Source organism: Arachis ipaensis, chromosome B1 (assembly GCF_059453495.1).
Source record: "Arachis ipaensis isolate K30076 ecotype BB chromosome B1, ASM5945349v1, whole genome shotgun sequence".
Lineage (NCBI taxonomy): Eukaryota > Viridiplantae > Streptophyta > Magnoliopsida > Fabales > Fabaceae > Arachis > Arachis ipaensis.
Genome location: NC_142436.1, coordinates 103,189,153 through 103,201,471, shown reverse-complemented (window position 1 = coordinate 103,201,471; position 12,319 = coordinate 103,189,153). Strand labels below are relative to the sequence as shown.

Sequence of the window (12,319 nt, the reverse complement as noted above, 5' to 3'; positions counted from 1 at the left end):
AAAAGCTACTAGTCCCGCTCATCTAATTGGAACTAAGCTTCATTGATATTTTAAAATTTATTGTATATTCTCTTCTTTTTATGCTATTTTGTTTTTGGTTACTTGGGGACAAGCAACAATTTAAGTTTGGTGTTGTGATGAGCGGATAATTTATACACTTTTTGGCATTATTTTTAGGTGATTTTTAGTATATTTTAGTTACTTTTTATTATATTTTTATTAATTTTTATGCAAAAATCACATTTTTGGACTTTACTATGAGTTTGTGTGTTTTTCTGTAATTTCATATATTTTCTGGCTGAAATTGAGGGACCTGAGCAAAAATCTGATTCAGAGGCTGAGAAAGGACTACAGATGCTGTTGGATTCTTACCCTCCTGCACTCAAAGTAAATTTTCTGGAGCTATAGAAGCCCAATTGGCGCGCTCTCAATTGCGTTGGAAATTGGACATCTTGGGCTTTCTAGCAATGCTTAATAGTCTATACTTTGCCCGAGATTTGATGGCCCAAATTAGCATTTAAATGCCAGCCAAAGACCCTTTTCTGGCATAAAACGCCAGAACTGGCACCAAAACTGGAGTTGAATGCCCAAACTGGCACCCAAGCTGGCGTTTAACTCCAAGAAGGGCCTATGCACATGAAAGATTCAAAGCTCAGCCCAAACACTCACCAAGTGGACCCCGGAAGTGGATTTCTGCACTATCTGCATTTAGTTACTCATTTTCTGTAAGCCTAAGTTACTAGTTTAGTATAAAAACTACTTTTAGAGATTCATTTTGGAACTTATGACATTATACATCTCATATTGTATCTTCTACGGCATGAGTCTCTAAACCCATAGGTGGGGGTGAGGAGCTCTGCTATGCCTTAATGGATTAATGCAATTACTATTGTTTTCTATTCGATCATGCTTGATTCTGTTCTAAGATACTCACTCGTACCTCAATATAAAGAATATGATGATCCGTGACACTCATCATCATTCTCAAATTTATGAACGCGTGCTTGACAACCACTCTCGTTCTATCTGAGCTCAACGTAGTCATTGGGCAACTGCTTGAGTGCGTATCTCTTGGGTCTCTGATCCACGGATTTGACTTGCCTCTCCTGACAACAGAGCATTCGAATCCGTGAGATTAGAACCTTCGTGGTAGAGGCTAGAACCTATTGGCAGCATTCCTAAGATCCAGAAAGTCTAAACCTTGTCTGTGGTATTCCGAGTAGGATCTGGGACGGGATGACTGTGACGAGCTTAAATCTCACAAATGTTGGGCACAGTGACAATGTGCAAAAGGATAGAGAGATCTTATTCCGACACAAGTGAGAATTAACAGATGATTAGCCGTGCGGTAGCTGTGCCTGGTATTTTTCATCCGAGACGAGAGATCCGATAGTTGATTAGCCATACAAAAACTGTACCTAGACCATTTTCACTGAGAGGACGAATGGTAGCCATTGACAACGGTGATCCACCAACATACAGCTTGCCATTGAAGGAAGCCATGCGTGTTTGGAGAAGAAGACAATAGAAAAGCAGAGATTCAGACGACAGAGCATCTCTAGAACCTCAACCTGTTCCTGATGTACGGAAAACTTGTCTCATAACAAATTTCCTTCGGCAAGTGTACCGAATTTGTCGTCAAGTAAAAACTCACAATAGAGTGAGGTCGAATCCCACAGGGATTGATTGTTAATCAGAGGAATGTTCTAGTTGAACGAGTCCAGAATTTGAGTTGAGAATTCCAGAAAATTAAATGGTGGGAAAGTAAATAACAGAAAAGTAAATGCTAGAAATAAAAGAACTGAAAGTAAATGACTGAAAGTAAATTGCAGAATTGTAAATGGGAATGGGGGAATTGCTCATAAAAGTAAATGACAAAAATTAAAGAGAATGGGTAAGATCAGAAATGGGGAGTTCATTGGGTTCAGGAGATGTTGCATTCTCCGGATCAATTTCATTTTCATCTCTTCCTCAATCAATGCACTCATTGATCTCCTTGGCAATCTTAAGTGATCGAATTACAATTTCTTGTAATTCAATCTCTCAAATCTTGATCAATAGCCAATTCCTTGGTCAATTGCTCATGAGAAGAGATGAAATATGGTCATTGATTATACCACATCCATTTCCCAGAACAAGTGTTGGGAGGATTATAGTCACATATCCATCCAAACCCAATTTGGTCCAGCATGAGAAAGCATTTCTAGCTTGATCTCTTCATTCCTCTTTCAAGGTTCAGAAGAGATCCAAGTATGAATAGCTTCTTTTCCAAGATAACTACTCAATTGGATGAAGATCGAAAGCTTTCAAGTAAAATCAAGAGAAAAGATAGAAGAAGAATAATGAAAACTAGTATTGATCCATCAAATTACAACAGAGCTCCCTAACCCAATGAAAGGGGTTTAGTTGTTCATAGCTCTGGAAGATGAAAACAAAGATGGAGAATACATGATGAAACTCGAAGTGTAGAGAAAGTAAAATACAGAGAGTAGTTCTATGCCAAGAGGCTCCCTATAATTTCCAACTCTCAAAATAATTCAAAGCTACTCCTATATATACTACTCTTCCACTCTGCTAGTTGGTTCTTCAAGTCTTAGGTCTGGGCCTTTGGATATTGAGTTTGAAGCAGTTATCTTCTTCATTGGGCTTGGCTTTACTTGCAGAGAGAAAGTGTGAAGTGGGCAGAGACTTTAGCTCAGGACGTTAGTGGTGTTAACGTTCAGTGAAAATATTGGTTCGAGAACGTTAGTGACATTCAACTTTTTCACTAACGTTCCTCACCTAAGTAAGAGCCACGTTAACCTCAACATTAGTGGCACAAACGTTGCCACTAACGTTGCCTCTTTGTCCTTCGCGCACGTTATTGGGACTCAACTTTCCCAATAACGTTGAGAAGCCTCCCCCTTCCCTATGTTAGAGTCCACGTTAACTTAGTTAACGTGGCTCTTTTAACGTAGGCTTGCCAACCTTCGAGAACGTTAGTGACACTTAACATTGTCACTAACGTTCCAATGTGCCCCTTAGCTCCCACGTTAGAGTCCACGTTAACTAGGTTAACGTGGCTTCTAACGTGGCTGTGCTAGCCATCTCCAACGTTAGTGACAAAGTTGAATGTCACTAACGTTGGCTCATCATCCCTCTCCTCACGTTGGCTTCTACATTAACTAAGTTAACGTGGCTCATTGTGGCTTGTGTTGGCTCTTTCCAACATTAGTGACAATGTTTGGTGTCACTAACGTTGTCGACAACCTTTCTTCTTCACGTTAACTTCCACGTTAACTAGGTTAACGTGGGAGTTAACGTGGCCTCTTGGGGATAGTGTGTGTTCATCCCAACGTTAGTGACAATGTTTGGTGTCACTAACGTTGTCGATCACCTAGTTTCTTCACGTTAGCTTCCACGTTAACTAGGTTAACGTGGGAGTTAACGTGGCTTCTTGTGACTTGGCCAACGTTAGTGAGAATGTTGAATGACACTAATGTTGGTGTCCCCCTTCTCTTCTTAACGTTAGAGGCCACGTTAACTAAGTTAACGTGGCAACTAATGTGGCCACTTATGAGCTTGGTCCAACGTTAGTGATAATGTTAAGTGTCGCTAACGTTGGCTCCATTTCCTTTCTTCCACGTTAGAGTTCACGTTAGCTTAGTTAACGTGACTCTTAACGTGGGCAATGATGGCTTCGAGAGCGTTATTGGCAATGACTTTTCTCATTAACATTGCAAGTTACTCCTATTCCACGTTAGTGTTAACGTTAGTGTAACTAACGTAGCTACTAATGTGGTTCTTCTTTGCTTCCTTTGTCCTGAAATCAAGCAATAAAGTGCATCAAAGTTCTAGTCCAAGTCACGGGAAATGCAACATCCAATTTGTCATTAAATTCATGCAAAATCCTCATGAAATCATGTAAAGTGCACAATGTATGCTTGAATCAAGATGTAAATGAATATCTACCCAAAACTAGCTTATTTCCTAAGGAAATGCATGAAACTACCCTAAAAACAGTAAAGAAAAGGTCAGTGAGACTGGCCAAAATGCCCTGGCATCACAACACTAAACTTAAAGCTTGCTTGTCCCTAAGCAAGTATTGGAACAAGAGAATGATGAATGGAATGCCAAGAGAAATGAGTCATTCTTGTGGAAGTCATGTCCCTGGTTTTATGGTGGTTTCATGCATAGCAACTTAGGTTCATTCCTGGCTCTCAGACCTTTATCATGTCCTAGAATACTCACTGTGATTGCATCCCATGAGACTTTTATTCATTGATCTTTTTGTTGTTATTTCAGGGTTTATTTTTGTTCTTAAGCTAAGTGCTCTGTAAGGGGACAACTCTTTAGAATAAGCTTTCTGCCAACACTCCCGAACCAGTTGGTTCAAGGTGCTAAGTGTTGAAGCACCCCTAAGGACTTACTTGCTCAAGTCTCTCCCCCATACATACACACCACATGCACATAGTTTATTTATTTTCTTTTCTTGAGACCTTGGTGTCCAGCACCTCTTTGGGTTACTAAATGCTCTGTATTGAGGGTTACTCTTGATAGTGGACTTTCAGCTGATAATCCCGAGTTAGTTAACCCATGTTACCAAGTGATAAGGCACCCCTAAGAGCTTATTCATCCAAGTAGATCCCTCACACAGGAGCACCACAAACACATGCCTCAAGATTAAAACCATAGGTGCCTAGCCTTATTGCTTACTCTTTTTCTTTTATTTTTCAACCTTTATTGTTCTTTCCCTTTTTCTTATTAGGATCTTCTTATTTAGCTAGTCTCATGAGGTGTGTCTCAAGCATAGTATTCATGACAGATAGTTGTCCTCCCACCTTATGGTTGAACCAACTTAGCTAACTTATGACTATACCATAAACTCATGAACTTATTCCATAGTATGAACTCTACTCTGGTCTCTTAAAAACACTCATTCTCTTTTCATTTGATTCAAAGGGACAGGCATACAAGTAAGTAAGAAGATGATGTAGTAACATAAAGACTAGCAAACATAGACCTATTCATAAAGAAAACTTTAAAGACAGAATTTAAAAAGTTAAACTAACATGGAAGCATGTTCTATTTCATACAAGATCTTCCTTATTTAAAGCATAGAAAAAGATGGACCAAAGAAGGAACTCCACCACCTTTTACTCTTGTGGATGTCCATGCTCTCCTTCTTGCTTGTCCTCTTGGTGTTTTTCTTGATTGCTTGTGCTCCCACTTCCCTTGCCTTTTCCAAGCAGCTTCTTCCAGAAACCACCATCTTCCATCTTCTTCTTGAGTGTTTCCTTCTGCTGTTTCACCTTCCTCTCTTCTTGTTCTACAATATCTTTTTGGACCTCATCATATGTAGGGATGGCATAGTGTAGATGATGCATATTACTAGACATGTAGTTCAACTTGGCTTGAGTGTTTACGTTGAACTCCTCCCTATGTAGTTGCCGTCCTTCATTAAGTACAGTGAACTCATTGAATGCTTTCATCTGAGCTATTTGTCGCTGATTGAGTTCCTGCAAATGCTTATCTTGACGTTCTTGCCTCTCAGTAACTTGGTGGATGGCTTGAGTGAGCTGGGAGTATTGTTCCTGTTGCTGCTCCTTTTGTTGTTTCTGCCACTCTTCTTGTTGGCTCATCCAGTTAGACTGAAGGTTTAGTATTTGCTCTTGTCCTTCCATATGTCTCATCCCCAAATCTTCAATGGCTTTTAGAAGGTGATTCATATTCAAGTCGGCTGGGTAAGGATGCTCTTCTTGTTGATATTCTTCCTGATGAGACTCCTCTTGGTGAGCTCCTTCTTTTGCCTTTAGTTTCCCTATTTGTGGCCTTCTTTGTTGCTGAGCAGGTGTAGTATATTCCATACGCTGGATCGTCATTAGCCTCCCAGGGTGCACCCAGTCTGGATTACCATCCTCAAAGATTACCTTGGCCTTTGTGCACAATCGGAGAATGGTGCTGGGGTACCAAAGTCTGGCACCTGATTCAAGCTTCTCAGTCGAATCTTTTATTCCCTCAGCTATAAGTTCATGCACATTGATTTCTCCACCTTCTATTAGGCAATGTACCATAGTTGCTCGATTAAAATTTACCTCTGAATTATTTACAGCTGGAAGGATGGATCTCCTCATGAGTTCAAACCACCCCTTGCCTTCCGGGCTAAGGTCTCCCCTCTTGATGAACCAGGGTCTCCCATCTTTATACCTCTCCCAGTCAGCTGCTATAACACAGATGTCATTCACGATCTCAGTGAGCTCATCATTGTCTGGGCTCCTACTTATCCTTGCATGATAACTGGGCTCATCAAAGTGTGGTGATTTCAGGTGAAGAACTCTTATTATAGCAATTGGGCTGAAGTCCACCTCCTTTCCTCTTCCATAGCTTTTGAAGGTTGGGGCCTTGGCTTTGTCTTCTCTGACCACATTTGCGTAGAACTCTTTGATGAGGTTCACATTGATTTTCCCTTCTGGATTAGTGAGCCTTTGCCACCCTCTTTGTTCAATCTTCTCCCGAATCTGTGGGCACTCGTCTTCATTGAATTGGAAGGTTAACTCGGGCAGTATCTTTTTGAGCTTTATCCGCTCAAATTCTCATTCATGAAAGGCAGTTTTGAATCTCTTCGCATCAAAAGGAATGCTCTCCATTGGTTCCTTCCTCTTTTGCCTCTTGGAGCTTGATGCTGCCATGAATGAAGTTAATGCGAAAAGGGTGTAGTGAAGGGAAGAAATGTAGGATTTAGAGAGTGGGAAGTTGAAGAACTAGTTGCTGGAAAGTGAAGTGCAAGGGATATGAATTTCGAATGTGGAGATGGTATGGATTGGATCCACTTATATAGAGAAGTGATGAAGAGATGAAAGGTGTGGAATGATGGGGTTGGTGTATGATGAACAGATGGGGTTTTGTATGGAGTAAGCACGAGGATTACCAACTTTATGATGGAGTTGGTTCAGTTTCCAAGTTTGTTCTTCCTCCAATGTTACATGGCAACCATTCCCAATGCATTCCCCCTTGAGGCACGTCTGTAGTACCCTCTTCATGAAGTGGCCGAACCTTTCTCATTAAATTGTCCAATCAATCTCCTTCAATTCTCCTTTCCTTTCCCTATAAAGATCAAATAAGAAAAGTAAGAAATATCATAAAAAAATTAATTTAAATTTTACAGCTAGAATAATAAAGAGAAGAAAAGATTTTGTTTATTCATGAACTCCAACTAACTAACTAACTGTGTATCCTTATATGCACATTGGTGGCACCATAGGGTGACACCAAACTTAGTTTGGAGCACTGTGATGAAAAGTTCTGTTCAAAGCTCCACGACTAGCATGCTCTCAGTTGCATTCATGCTTTCTTGGCATGCTTTGAACACCAAACTTGTTCTTCACTATATACTGCAATATAAGGATTTCACCAAGTGTTTGTCAAGTTTAGGTTGGAATTCATGAATATTGACTTATTCACTAATAAAAGCTCATAAAACATGGGTTGCCTCCCATGAAGCACTTCTTTAGCGTCACTAGCTTGACGTTTCTCCTTCATCAGGGAGGTTGATAATGCTTCAAGTCATCCCCTCTTGCCTTGGACTTATATCCATTGGTTGTATCAATGATCTCTACATGTTCAAAGGAGAGAACTCTGTTGATAGTGAAGACCTTAGGTAACTGAGATGGTACAGTGGGGAGATAGATTAGCGGGGATATCTGAGAAGTAAGCTGAGATCACTTTATCTCCTGGAGAGAAGTCTTCCGTAGGGATCTTCTTGTTCCTCCACCCCCTTGGTACCTTCTTCTTTGTCCCTTTTGATGTTGCCTTGCTCTTGGTGACTTCTTCTTCTAAGGGCATTTTGTTGTTGTCTTCACATGTCTCTGGTGGTTTAGGTTCCTCCAGCTTTTCCTTGAGTTGTGACAACTGCTTATTTCCTTGTTCATCAACCAAGGGCTTTCCCAGATAGGCTGGTTGTGCTTCAGTGCTTGCTTCCTCTGTCAGCATCTCATTATGATCTTTGCTTGGTTCTTTGTTTTCTTGGTCTGCTTCTTGTGAGAGTTTGAAGACATTAAAGCTGAGTCATTTATCATGGATCCTCAATATTAGCTCCCCTCGCTCCACATCTATGAGTGCTCTAGCTGTAGCTAGGAATGGTCTTCCCAATATGATTGGGTGAGTGTGACTCTCCTCCATGTCCAAGATGACAAAGTCTGTGGGAAGAAAGTATTTCCCAACCTTTAACAACACATTTTCCACCACCCCTATTGCTTGTTTTTGAGTTTTGTCAGCCAGCCTGATGACTATATCTGTGGGCAATATCTCATTGATCTGCAGCCTCTTCACCAGGGATAGGGGCATTAAGTTGATGTTTGCTCCCAAATCGCAGAGTGCTCTATCAAACATTGTTTCCCCTATGGCACAGGGGACATGAAAACTCCCTGGATCTTTTCTTTTCGTAGGCAACTGTGGTTGAATGAGGGCACTGCACTCCTTGTTCATCACTATAGTTTGGCCTCCTTTGAGTGAGCTTTTCCTGGGAAGCAGCTTCTTCATATACTTGATGTATGCTGGCATTTGTTGAATAGTCTTGATGAATGGTATGTTGACATGCAGAAATGCAAACAAATCTAGAAACCTTGAGTATATTCTCTTCTCCACAGCACCATTGAGCAGTTGGGGAAAAGGTGCATAGAGTCTCAGCAGCTACTGTTGTAAGATTTCTGGTTCTTGATGATCTTTTTCCTTCTTCTCTACTGAGGTATCTTTAGGTTGTTCTGACAGCTTGCTTGGCTTGTCCTCAGTCTCCTTATCACTTATAGTGACCATCTTGCAATCTTCCCATCTTACTTTCTTTATTTCACCTCTCGGATTCTTCTCTGTGTCACTTGGGAATCCATCTGTGGGTTTGGGAATTTGTTCAGAGAGATACCCCACTTGAGATTCCAACCTCTTGATTGTGTCTCCCTGGTTCTTGAAACTGGCTCGCACTTCCTTCTTGAACACCTTGTTGTCTTGAATCTCCTTTCCTATGCCTTCAAGTAGATTCTCAATCCTTGAGAGTCTGTCATCAAATGATTGTAGATCGTGATTAGAGGTGGAAGGATGAGGTAAGTTATTTTGGTTTTGATGTGGATGTGGAGAGGTGTTGTTATTGGGGTGTTGATATGGTCTAGATGTGAAATGTTGGTTGCTTGCATTGTTGGGATTTGGGCGTCTTTGATCAAGGCTTTGGTCTTGTTGATTTTCCCACCCAAAGTTTGGATGATTCCTCCATCCAGGGTTGTAGGTCTTGGAGTATAGATCATGGTTTTTCCTAGGTGAATTCCCAATGTAGTTGGCTTGCTCCTGACTACCTTCTGCTTCTTCATTCACTCCTTCTTGGGTTGTTGATGAAGTGGAGATTGCTGCCACTTGGTTCCTCTCTATCTTCTTGGTGAGGTCAGCCAGCTACTGGGTAATGAGCTTGTTTTGGGCCAGCAGAGCATTTACATTGTTTAGCTCCATCACTCCTCTCGTGTTCCCTCTTTCGGAAGCATAGAAATAGTCATTCTCTGCTACAGTTTCAATGACATCTATGGCCTCCTCAATGGTCTTCTTCTTGTTCAAAGATCCTCCGGATGAATGGTCTACGGCCTTCTTTGACTCATAAGAGAGCCCTTCATAGAAAATGTGCAGCTGCACCCATTCATTGAACATATCTGGTGGGCACCTCCTCGTTAGATCTTTAAACCTCTCCCATGCTTCATATAGAGTCTCACCATCTTGTTGCCTAAAAGTTTGGACCTCAGCTCTCAGCCTATTGATTCGTTGAGGGGGGTAAAATCTTGCTAAGAATTTGTTTACCACATCTTCCCAAGTTGTCAAGCTCTCCTTTGGGAAAGAATTTGTTTGCCTTATCCTTGAGTGAGAATGGAAATAAGAGTAGTCTATAGGCGTCAGGATGAACACCATTAGACATCACTGTGTCACATATTCTCAGGAAGGTGGTTAGATGTTGATTGGGGTCTTCTTGGACACTCCCTCCGAACGAACAGTTGTTCTGAACAAGGGTGATGAGCTGTGGTTTTAGTTCAAAATTGTTAGCATGGATGGTTGGCTTTTGAATGCTACTTCCACAATTTCCTGGGTTCGGATTGATGTAAGAGCCTAAAACTCTTCTATCCTCCCTAGCATGATTTGCTCGTCCTCTTCCACCATGGTTGTGAACTTCTTCTTCACGATGGTTTTCCATGTTTTCTTTCATGTTTGGTTCAAAGTATTCCTCAAAGTGTTCCTCCTCTTCTTCAGCACCAACTACACGTTTTTCTCTTGCCTCCCTCCTTAGTCTAAGGAAGGTTCTCTCAGGTTCAGAATCAAACGAAGTTGAAGCCCCGCTTCTTCTCTCTGTCATACAACCAACAAGTACAAGCAAAGAGAATAGGTGCAGAAAGTATATCTGTCAGAATTACTGTTAATGTGAGTGATGCAATATATCAAACAGTTAGTGGATTAGTGAAATGAATGGTAAATAACAAATAAAAAAAGTAGGGGGAAGGGAAGAAATTAACTAAAACAGAAAGTAAATGACTCAAACAGAAAATTAAATCAAACAAAACAAAAATGCTCAATCTAGTTATCCTCCAATTTAATCATTGTTGATGCACAATCAATCCCCGGCAACGGCGCCATAAACTTGATGCACGAAAAACTTGTCTCATAACAAAGTTCCTTCGGCAAGTGTACCGAATTTGTCGTCAAGTAAAAACTCACAATAGAGTGAGGTCGAATCCCACAGGGATTGATTAATCAAGAAACTTTAATCAGAGGAATGTTCTAGTTGAGCGAGTCCAGAATTTGAGTTGAGAATTGCAGAAAATTAAATGGCGGGAAAGTAAATAACAGAAAAGTAAATGCTAGAAATAAAAGAACTGAAAGTAAATGACTGAAAGTAAATTGCAGAATTGTAAATGGGAATGGGGGAATTGCTCATAAAAGTAAATGACAGAAATTAAAGAGAATGGGTAAGATCAGAAATGGGGAGTTCATTGGGTTCAGGAGATGTTGCATTCTCCGGATCAATTTCATTTTCATCTCTTCCTCAATCAATGCACTCATTGATCTCCTTGGCAATCTTAAGTGATCGAATTACAATACAATTTCTTGTAATTCAATCTCTCAAATCTTGATCAATAGCCAATTCCTTGGTCAATTGCTCATGAGAAGAGATGAAATATGGTCACTGATTATACCACATGCATTTCCCAAATCAAGTGTTGAGAGGATTATAGTCACATATCCATCCAAACCCAATTTGGTCCAGCATGAGAAAGAATTTCTAGCTTGATCTCTTCATTCCTCTTTCAAGGTTCAGAAGAGATCCAAGTATGAATAGATTCTTTTGGAAGATAACTACCCAATTGGATGAAGATCGAAAGCTTTCAAGTAAAATCAAGAGAAAAGATAGAAGAAAAATAATGAAAACTAGTATTGATCCATCAAATTACAACAGAGCTCCCTAACCCAATGAAAGGGGTTTAGTTGTTCATAGCTCTGGAAGATGAAAACAAAGATGGAGAATACATGATGAAACTAGAAGTACAGAGAAAGTAAAATACAGAGAGTAGTTCTATGCCAAGAGGCTCCCTATAATTTCCAACTCTCAAAATAATTCAAAGCTACTCCTATATATACTACTCTTCTACTCTTCTAGTTGGTTCTTCAAGTCTTGGGTTTGGGCCTTTGGATCTTGAGTTTGAAGCAGTTATCTTCTTCATTGGGCTTGGCTTTAATTGCAGAGAGAAAGTGTGAAGTGGGCAGAGACTTTAGCTCAGGACGTTAGTGGTGTTAACGTTCAGTGAAAATATGGGTTCGAGAACGTTAGTGACATTCAACTTTTTTACTAACGTTCCTCACCCAAGTAAGAGCCACGTTAACCTCAACGTTAGTAGCACAAACGTTGCCACTAACATTGCCTCTTTGTCCTTCGCGCACGTTATTGGGACTCAACTTTCCCCATAACGTTGAGAAGCCTCCCCCTTCCCTACGTTAGAGTCCACGTTAACTAGGTTAACGTGGCTTCTAACTTGGCTGTGCTAGCCATCTCCAACGTTAGTGACAAAGTTGAATGTCACTAACGTTAGCTCATCATCCCTCTCCTCACGTTGGCTTCCACGTTAACTAAGTTAACGTGGCTCATTGTGGCTTGTGTTGACTCTTTCCAACATTAGTGACAATGTTTGGTGTCACTAATGTTGTCGACAACCTTTCTTCTTCACGTTAACTTCCACATTAACTAGGTTAACGTGGGAGTTAACGTGGCCTCTTGGGGATAGTGTGTGTTCATCCCAATGTTAGTGACAATGTTTGGTGTCACTAA

The 12,319-nt window shown here is 40.6% G+C and overlaps 1 non-coding gene across 1 annotated transcript; it reads left to right on the top strand.

The window, feature by feature from the left end:
* Positions 1 to 9,655: 9,655 nt before the first annotated feature.
* LOC148577711 (small nucleolar RNA R71) lies at positions 9,656 to 9,762 on the top strand. Its single transcript, XR_015903001.1, has one exon. It is a non-coding gene; the product is annotated as a small nucleolar RNA R71 (small nucleolar RNA).
* Positions 9,763 to 12,319: the final 2,557 nt, after the last annotated feature.